At 46.2% G+C, this 9,263-nt stretch overlaps 3 non-coding genes and 1 pseudogene across 3 annotated transcripts; all 4 read left to right on the forward strand.

Moving 5' to 3' along the window:
• The first annotated feature begins 738 nt into the window (after positions 1 to 738).
• LOC134413518 (5S ribosomal RNA) lies at positions 739 to 857 on the forward strand. The gene has a single exon (XR_010026524.1). It is a non-coding gene; the product is annotated as a 5S ribosomal RNA (ribosomal RNA).
• Positions 858 to 1,482: 625 nt separating this feature from the next.
• On the forward strand, positions 1,483 to 1,601 carry LOC134413546 (5S ribosomal RNA; annotated as a pseudogene).
• Positions 1,602 to 2,326: 725 nt separating this feature from the next.
• On the forward strand, positions 2,327 to 2,445 carry LOC134413538 (5S ribosomal RNA). Its single transcript, XR_010026543.1, has one exon. It is a non-coding gene; the product is annotated as a 5S ribosomal RNA (ribosomal RNA).
• Positions 2,446 to 3,165: 720 nt separating this feature from the next.
• LOC134413539 (5S ribosomal RNA) lies at positions 3,166 to 3,284 on the forward strand. The gene has a single exon (XR_010026544.1). It is a non-coding gene; the product is annotated as a 5S ribosomal RNA (ribosomal RNA).
• The last annotated feature ends 5,979 nt before the right edge of the window (positions 3,285 to 9,263 follow it).

Here is a 9,263-nt window from a genome sequence, read left to right on the forward strand (position 1 = left end):
ACCGGGTCCTGTAGGCATTTTTTTTTTTGCCCTTTGCGCCTGGATCTGGCCACCTACTTTTTACAGCCCAGCCAGCAACCCCCCAAGTGGCTGCAGTGGGCCACAGTGGTTCCGTCCGTGTGCCGAAGGCCCATCGCCAGAGCCCTGAAACGTTGGCGTAAGCATTTGTGTTCGGAAGCGCATAGCCGGCGCTCCATGTGCAAGAGTCCTTGAAAAGCCTGGGGGCTGGACGGACGTTTATTGACGAAGCATCCCTGAAAAGTGTGTTAATTGTTCTGAAGAGTAAAGGGTGCTGTGGGAATCGAGAGAAGGGACAGATCCCATCCTTTGGAGTAAATGGAGAGTAAATGGTGCTGTGGGTATGGAGAGGAAGGACAAGTCTCTCTTTGTGTCTGCTCCTTTGCTCTTGCCCCGTCCTGGGGCTGCCTGCTGCCCTCTCCCCTAACAGACTGTGGCGGCTGGCTGGGAATGTTCTCCTCCATGAGATGCACTGTAAGAGGCCGGCACTTGGGAAATGACATCAGTGTCTGTTGGGGGCTGAGAGGTGCGGGAGCTAGTTTTGCCGGGGAGGCTCCTGTGCAGGTGTGTGTTCGTACCTACATGCTCCATGGACTGTTGCATAGGAGCAGGAAAAAATCCTGAGAAGGCTGCCTTCCAGAAGAAGCAGGCAGAGCTGGCTTGTGTAGGGGCACTGAGGGCTGTTTCGGCTTGAAGTGAGAGAAAGCGGGGAGTGTTCCTGCCTATGGCCATACTACCTTGAACACGCCCGATCTCGTCTGATCTCGGAAGCTAAGCAGGGTCAGGCCTGGTTAGTACCTGGATGGGAGACCGCCTGGGAATACCGGGTGCTGTAGGCTTTTTTTTTTTTTTTCCCTTTGCGCCTGGATCTGGCCACCTACTTTTTACGGCCCAGCCAGCAACCCCCCAAGTGGCTGCAGTGGGCCACAGTGATTCTGCCCGCGTGCCGAAGGCCTATCCCAGAGCCCTGAGACGTTGGGGTAAGCATTTGTGTTCGGAAGCGCATAGCTGGCGCCCCATGTGCAAGAGTCCTTGAAAAGCCTGGGGGCTGGACGGACGTTTATTGACGAAGCATCCCTGAAAAGTGTGTTAATTGTTCTGAAGAGTAAAGGGTGCTGTGGGAATCGAGAGAAGGGACAGATCTGCTCCTTTGCTCTTCCCCGTTCTCCTCTCTCTTAACCAAGTCGTGAGCCTGGCTGGGACTGCTCTCCTCCATCAGATGCACTCTAAAAAGCCGGTGCTTGGGAAATTACAGGCAGCATCTGTTGATGGCTGGGAGTTAGTTTTGTGAGAGAGGTGCCCATGCAGGTGTATGTTTGTGCCTGTGTGCTGTATGGACTGCTGCGTAGGAGCAGGAAGAAGTCCTGAGAGGAAGGCAGTCATCTGGAAAAAGCAGGCAGAATTGCTTTGTGAAGGGGTACTAGAGGCTGCTTCAGCTTGAAGTGAGGGAAAGGAGGCAATGTTGCTGCCTGCCATAGTACCTTGAACACGCCCGATCTCGTCTGATCTCGGAAGCTAAGCAGGGTCAGGCCTGGTTAGTACCTGGATGGGAGACCGCTTGGGAATACCGGGTGCTGTAGGCTTTTTTTTTTTTTTTTTGCCCTTTGCGCCTGGATCTGGCCACCTACTTTTTACGGCCCAGCCAGCACCCTCCCAAGTGGCTGCAGTGGGCCACAGTGATTCTGCCCGCGTGCCGAAGGCCTATCCCAGAGCCCTGAGACGTTGGGGTAAGCATTTGTGTTCGGAAGCGCATAGCCGGCGCCCCATGTGCAAGAGTCCTTGAAAAGCCTGGGGGCTGGACGGACGTTTATTGACGAAGCATCCCTGAAAAGTGTGTTAATTGTTCTGAAGAGTAAAGGGTGCTGTGGGAATCAAGAGAAGGGACAGATCCCATCCTTTGGAGTAAATGGAGAGTAAATGGTGCTGTGGGTATGGAAAGGAAGGACAAGTCCCTCTTTGTGTCTGCTCCTTTGCTCTTGCCCCGTCCTGGGGCTGCCTGCTGCCCTCTCCCCTAACAGACTGTGGCGGCTGGCTGGGAATGTTCTCCTCCATGAGATGCACTGTAAGAGGCCGGCACTTGGGAAATGACATCAGTGTCTGTTGGGGGCTGAGAGGTGCGGGAGCTAGTTTTGCCGGGGAGGCTCCTGTGCAGGTGTGTGTTCGTACCTACATGCTCCATAGACTGTTGCGTAGGAGCAGGAAAAAATCCTGAGAAGGCTGCCTTCCAGAAGAAGCAGGCAGAGCTGGCTTGTGTAGGGGCACTGAGGGCTGTTTCGGCTTGAAGTGAGAGAAAGCGGGCAGTGTTGCTGCCTACGCCCATACTACCTTGAACACGCCCGATCTCGTCTGATCTCGGAAGCTAAGCAGGGTCAGGCCTGGTTATTACCTGGATGGGAGACCGCCTGGGAATACCGGGTGCTGTAGGCTTTTTTTTTTTTGCCCTTTGCGCCTGGATCTGGCCACCTACTTTTTACGGCCCAGCCAGCACCCTCCCAAGTGGCTGCAGTGGGCCACAGTGATTCTGCCCGCGTGCCGAAGGCCTATCCCAGAGCCCTGAGACGTTGGGGTAAGCATTTGTGTTCGGAAGCGCATAGCCGGCGCCCCATGTGCAAGAGTCCTTGAAAAGCCTGGGGGCTGGACGGACGTTTATTGACGAAGCATCCCTGAAAAGTGTGTTAATTGTTCTGAAGAGTAAAGGGTGCTGTGGGAATCAAGAGAAGGGACAGATCCCATCCTTTGGAGTAAATGGAGAGTAAATGGTGCTGTGGGTATGGAAAGGAAGGACAAGTCCCTCTTTGTGTCTGCTCCTTTGCTCTTGCCCCGTCCTGGGGCTGCCTGCTGCCCTCTCCCCTAACAGACTGTGGCGGCTGGCTGGGAATGTTCTCCTCCATGAGATGCACTGTAAGAGGCCGGCACTTGGGAAATGACATCAGTGTCTGTTGGGGGCTGAGAGGTGCGGGAGCTAGTTTTGCCGGGGAGGCTCCTGTGCAGGTGTGTGTTCGTACCTACATGCTCCATAGACTGTTGCGTAGGAGCAGGAAAAAATCCTGAGAAGGCTGCCTTCCAGAAGAAGCAGGCAGAGCTGGCTTGTGTAGGGGCACTGAGGGCTGTTTCGGCTTGAAGTGAGAGAAAGCGGGCAGTGTTGCTGCCTACGCCCATACTACCTTGAACACGCCCGATCTCGTCTGATCTCGGAAGCTAAGCAGGGTCAGGCCTGGTTATTACCTGGATGGGAGACCGCCTGGGAATACCGGGTGCTGTAGGCTTTTTTTTTTTTGCCCTTTGCGCCTGGATCTGGCCACCTACTTTTTACGGCCCAGCCAGCACCCTCCCAAGTGGCTGCAGTGGGCCACAGTGATTCTGCCCGTGTGCCGAAGGCCTATCCCAGAGCCCTGAGACATTGGGGTAAGCATTTGTGTTCGGAAGGGCATAGCCGGTGCCCCATGTGCAAGGGTCCTTGAAAAGCCTGGGGGCTGGACCGAAGTTTATTCACCAAGCATCCCTGGAAGGTGTGTTAATTGTTATAATTGTTAATTGTTATAATTAAACAATTATATAATATAATTGTTAATTGTTAATTGTCAACCAATTAAAACCAGTGCACAAAACTGATTCATTCTATTAGAAAATCTATGAAGGTGGTCAGTTCCCTTCCTTTGCACCAAGGTAACCAAAATGCTTACACCTGCGTAAGTTTTAAAGATAAAGAGATCAAAATTGGCACAGTGATAGCACTTTAGTAGGGTTTTTTCATGCCAAGTTTGAATCATATTGGTTTATCCCTTGATTTTTTAATGATTTTTTTAATTTCCCCACTTAAACCCATTTTCCTGGTAGTCCACAAGTGCGAAGGATCGATCTTCCATTCCTTTGGTCATGGGAAGCTGTGCATCTCCAAGTTCATAAAATTCTGCTGGTTCCATTACTCAAGACTAAATCCCATTGCTTTCAACTGCATTTACATCCAAGTCATACTAAAATCTTATGCATGTTTCCCTTTGAGTAAACTCCATTGAACAGAGAGAGACTTATTTCGGAGTAAACAGAAGTAAAACCTCAGAAGTGTTAGATATAGAATATGTTGCTTTTTTCAATTTATGAGTATATTGTAAAGAGATATAACCAATGGATTATATAGATGTTATAAGGGAAATATAGTAGATAATGCATTATTAAAACATTTTGTGAGAGTTTCTGAAATGGGTCAGCTAAAAGGAAAGTTGGTCTTTTCAGCTGGGATGGCGAAGACGGCGAGGGGCAGGGGGATATGACCTAGCAGAGGGAAGGTCATATTATTATAACAGAGATAACATGAGTAACGGAATTGTGTGTTAGACTTACTGGAGCCCCTCAGAATTTATGAGTTTGAGGTTAAATACCTATGTGAACTGTCAGAATTTATGTTTTTGAGGTTATGATAGGGGAAGAGAAACAAATCTGTTGTTTGAACTCATGACCTTATGGGGGGGACGTGATGAAGAGGAATAAAGAAAGGTGTGCCCAGAAAGAATAAAACCTATATGTGGACATAAGTAAGTAATAGTGTGTGGAATATCAAATGAAATGAAAAAGCAAGTAAACAAGGGAGGAGTTACAAGGCGTACCGGGATAGGCTGTAACCCCTTTAGTCTCTGACCAATGGAGAGACTGGGGAGGGACTGCTTCGGCCGGGCTAAGGGATAAAAAGACTATGCACTAACTGGTTCGTGTGCCTACCTGCCTAGACACCCAAACTTGCAAGTTTGCTCAATAAAACAGAGTGTTTAAACTTTCACCACTTTGTCCAAGCAATTTCATTTCAAAATCGTGTTTCTAACAGAAGTAAGCATAGGGTTGCAGAGCACATCTTTCCAGTTTGCTGTTTTAGACTTTTTAAAAAAAGCTTCTGAGTGACCACACTATTAACAGTCAGTTCTATATGTGTTTATTCAGAAGTAAGCCTCTCCCCGTGCAATGGGGTTTACTCAAAGGGAGTATTTTGATCTATTTCTCTTTAAAGCTTACGCAGCTGTAAGCATTTTTAAAATGTACATTTAAAAAAATCTTTAAAATCAAGAGATGACCCAATCTGATTCCAACTTGGCTGGCTAAAGCCCTCCTTAAGAGCTATCACTTTGCCAATTTTGATCTCTTTATCTTTAAAAACGAGGGAGCTGCGGACAAGGAGGGTGCATTTTCCGCATTTCTTTTAAGGTGAAAATGCCTACTAAGGAGTAAGAAAATAGAGTTAAATGGGACCTCTCTCCCTCCCCCTTCACAGTTGAGTGGAGCCTGAGGATGTTTTGCCGACGCTTGGGAAATACTGGGCAGCAGCTATTGGTGGTAAGGAGCTGTAGGAGTTGAGTTTCCCAGGGAGGGGCTGCTGTAGGACTGTGTTTGTGGTTGCTCCATGGACTGGGTTGGAGGCGGCGACAGAGGTGGCGGTGGCAATAAACACCGAGGCCTGAGAAGATGGGAACAGTGCAGCTGTGTGTTTGTGTCTGTGTGCTCCATGGACTGCTGTGTAGGAGCAGGAAGAAGTCCTGAGAGGGCTCCGAGCTCTCTCGTAACTACCAACAATTATTTTAGTATTCTTTTTTTTAACTCGACTGATTTTAGCTCTTTTTTTTCTTACAAGCCTTGAACATTTTATCTTGTATTTTTTTTAAAAAAAAACTGGCAGTCTCTCAGAAGGAGGAAGGCTGTGCGGTATTTTGACCTCCTCTGCTTCTATATTGCAGAATTGTTGTTTTTAACTTTTTAACTTTTTAATGTTTTACTTGCTGCTGTGGAGCCGTGGAATTTTAATCTTCTGTACCTGAAGCTGGGCTGTTCTCTAACAAGTAAGGAGCGGCAAGTAGAGGGTTCCCTGGTTGTTTTGACTCCCTTGGATATCTCTAGAGAAGCTCCCTCGCATACCAAACCTCTCAGGTTGTATCGAGGAGGTAGGAGAGACAGGAACTTGGAATTAAAAGAAGTAAGACATCAAAGAACCAAAGAATTAAGAAATTATCATCATCATCATCAGTTTGTTGTGCTAGCCGAAGGCCATGACAAATACATCCATAGAAAAGCATACAACTATAAAAGTACACAACAGTTTAAAATAGCCAAGAGAACCATACAGACAAGCTTAAATTTACTGTGACTAAAGCTCTCATTTCGCTCAGCACTTTGAGTCTCCGTGGCAGTTTATAGCAATTTTATCTAGTTCTCTCTTCCTAATCTTTTTCGCTGCCAGTGCAAACAGGGCCACTTTATGAGTGACATAACTGTTGGTATCCCTAAGGAGGAAGAGAACTGTTTCTGCTTGGGCATTCATGCCTCCATATGTCAGCAGCGGTTTCAGGAGTCTCTCTCTTGGGTCCCTATACAAAGGGCAAGTTAACATATAGTGTGTTATGTCTTCCACTTGTTGTTGACCACAGATACATAATCTCGATTCAAATGGTACCTTGTGGTAGCGTCCATCCAGCACTGCAGTTGGCATCACTTGAAACCTCAATTCAATGAAAGCATTTCTCAGGGGCAGTGGCCTCAGTTTGGACAGGTAACATGCTCTATAGTGTTCTGATTTTAGAAGAGGGAACCACCGAGAGAATTTAGAATTTTTAATAAGTTGCAGGTCCCTCCTGGAATCTACCCAAAAACACCAATCCCTTAGTTGCTTCTTATCCATGCTTAGAGCAAACTTCAATTCAGGGAGATGATAACTATACAAGAGCTTTTGGAGTATTACTGTCCAGTGACAATTGTTATCCATTTCTAGAAAACACTTGGTAGGAAGACGCTCATTTTGCAAGATGGCGATTCGTTTAAAATATTTTAGCTGCGCACTCTCAATTCTTGCCCTAACTGAAGGACTACCAGCTTCTGTGCGCAAAAAAGCTGCAGGGGTACCAGATGGAAGAGAGAAAAGTTTTCGAATGAAGTTGTTCTGCACAATCTCCAAGGCTTCGGTCGTGGTGTTGTCAGACCCCCAGATTTCAGACCCATAAAGCAGCTGTGGTATTACTTTGGTGTTAAAGATTTTTAGGGCAGGTTCGATCAACTGTCCCCCTTTATTATAATAGAACTTCATTAGAGCCCCTATAGTTTTTTGTGCTTTCAATTTCGCTGCCTCCCTATGCCCTTTCCACGAGAGGGACTCACTAAAGAGAATACCCAGATATCTAAATGAGCGAACCTGGTCAATGACCTGTTGGTCCAAAGTCCATTTGTGTGTAGGTCTGCGGCTGCTGAAGACCATTAAATTAAGAAATTAAGAAACAAAGAAGAAGGAAGGAAACGGATAAAAAGGCAGAAGCAAAACAAACAAACAAAACAAAATATATGATTACCAGTAACTACGCTATGCATAAATCCTTGTCGTAAGTGATCCCACTCTCTAGATGCTGATCCCCCCAGGTGTGTTTAATGGCAGGATGTCAAGTCCAATTAGGAGCTAAGTATTGGGAGGTTCTGAAGCATTAAAGTTGTTAATCATCATCTAATCACTAACTCTTAAAGTTAGTTAACTGCCCTCATCTGCTTACAGGGAGACTGCTTTGTCTGTTAGTAAGCCAGCTTATCTGCAACTTGGACTGTTTCTTCCTGCTGCCCTTAGAGCTACCGCCACTCAGACAAAGGAATCGCCAAAAATACATCGGCTATCAGTTACTGGATTTCACTTCTCGTGCCTCACTGGGCTCTTTCCAGCTCCCTGACTGTGTGCAACACGATAAGGAGCACAATGGTCCTCACCAGGGACGGATATAAACAACTAGGTCTGGTCCCAGTGACTGAAGATGTGATCTCCTAGACTAAAGCCCATAAACAATTAAAAATTACTAACTATTTTGCCATCAACTCTGAGGAAAATCCCAATCCAACACCTGAGACAAAGACTCCTGATTTGGAGGTTTTAGACTGGTCCCTGGGTCCTCAGAGTATAATGAGGGTTATGGAGTGGGAAAACCCAGAGGAACGTAGATGCAGTTTAGCCGCAGAATTTGCATCTGTGGGGGCTCCCCTTGCAGAGACTAGACATACGTCTCATGCATCTGAAACTCCTCAAGGCGGTTCTACAAGTCCTGTCATACCAATCGGCCGGGATGCATTCTCGGACAAGAAACTCAATTCTTTACCTTCATATCGAAACACTCACTCTATCTCTTCTGAAGACAAAGACCTCCACGCAGTAGTCAATTTGCTTAACTGCCAACATGAGCTGACCAAGAAACTGTTTCTGAATTGGGCTGACGATATATCTTTGATAAAGAAGTTTCTATCAGAATGCAAGGAGCTTCTGACTACTTTAACAGTCTTTGCGCTTGGCAGATCTAAAGAAGGAATCCAGGGCAAGTCAAGTGAAACTGAAATGGACTTCTGAAAAAAAAATCGACACCAACCTCCAACGTCACATATGTCAGTGGGCTCTCTGCCAAAGATCATCCAAATAGGGAGGTTAATAAAAACACTCACAATATGAAGAGTGATGATGAAGCTGATGTTGATGAAAGTAAAGATAATAACAAAACAGTCAAGTTCAGCGGCAAACGTAAACTCAAAACTTCAAAGGTCCCAATTTGTAACACAAAGAAATCAAAAAATATAAAAACCCTTCCTAGTTCGAGAAGCTTACCCAAAATGCAATTTGATAGATTATTTAAGCTATTGGAAGAAAACGAGAATGGAAGGGACAGGAACCCACAGGGAAGCCCCTCGAGATCATGCAAAAAAATTAAAAAAGCAAATAAGGACTCTGCCAATAGGGCCTGCCTGGAACAGAAACCAAATGCTCTTTGCCTTCAAACCCCTGTTTCCACCAAAGATGTGACCCAGGATCCCTGGTCAATCTCACATCTCCCAAAAAAGGTAATACCTATTACCTCTGCGGTACTGGAGTTCAATCCAAACTCGAACTATAACTTAGCTAACAAACCATGGCAGCTTCAGCTTCTGAAACAGAATCTAGTTTTTTCCAATTACCCGAAGCCCAAGGGGTGCTTAGCACAATCAGAACGTATAATACACCTTATACAGGTTATAACAGCTTGCACCTCATTACAGCTTAACTCAGACTCGGTCCTTAAAGTAGAATATATCTTTTATAACTACCACTCAGCTCGAGCCATTGTAACATTTGTGTCACCCAATATAGCTTCCAGAATCTACAAGGCTAAAGAAACATTCCAAAGGATTGGCATGAGGGTGAGCAGGCATTTTGAGGACGTATCCCCAGTTTTCTCTTCAAGAACCCATTGCTTCCCCAGACTTGCTAACAA

Source organism: Elgaria multicarinata, chromosome 1 (genome assembly GCF_023053635.1).
Source record: "Elgaria multicarinata webbii isolate HBS135686 ecotype San Diego chromosome 1, rElgMul1.1.pri, whole genome shotgun sequence".
In the NCBI taxonomy this organism is placed as follows: Eukaryota; Metazoa; Chordata; class Lepidosauria; order Squamata; family Anguidae; genus Elgaria; species Elgaria multicarinata.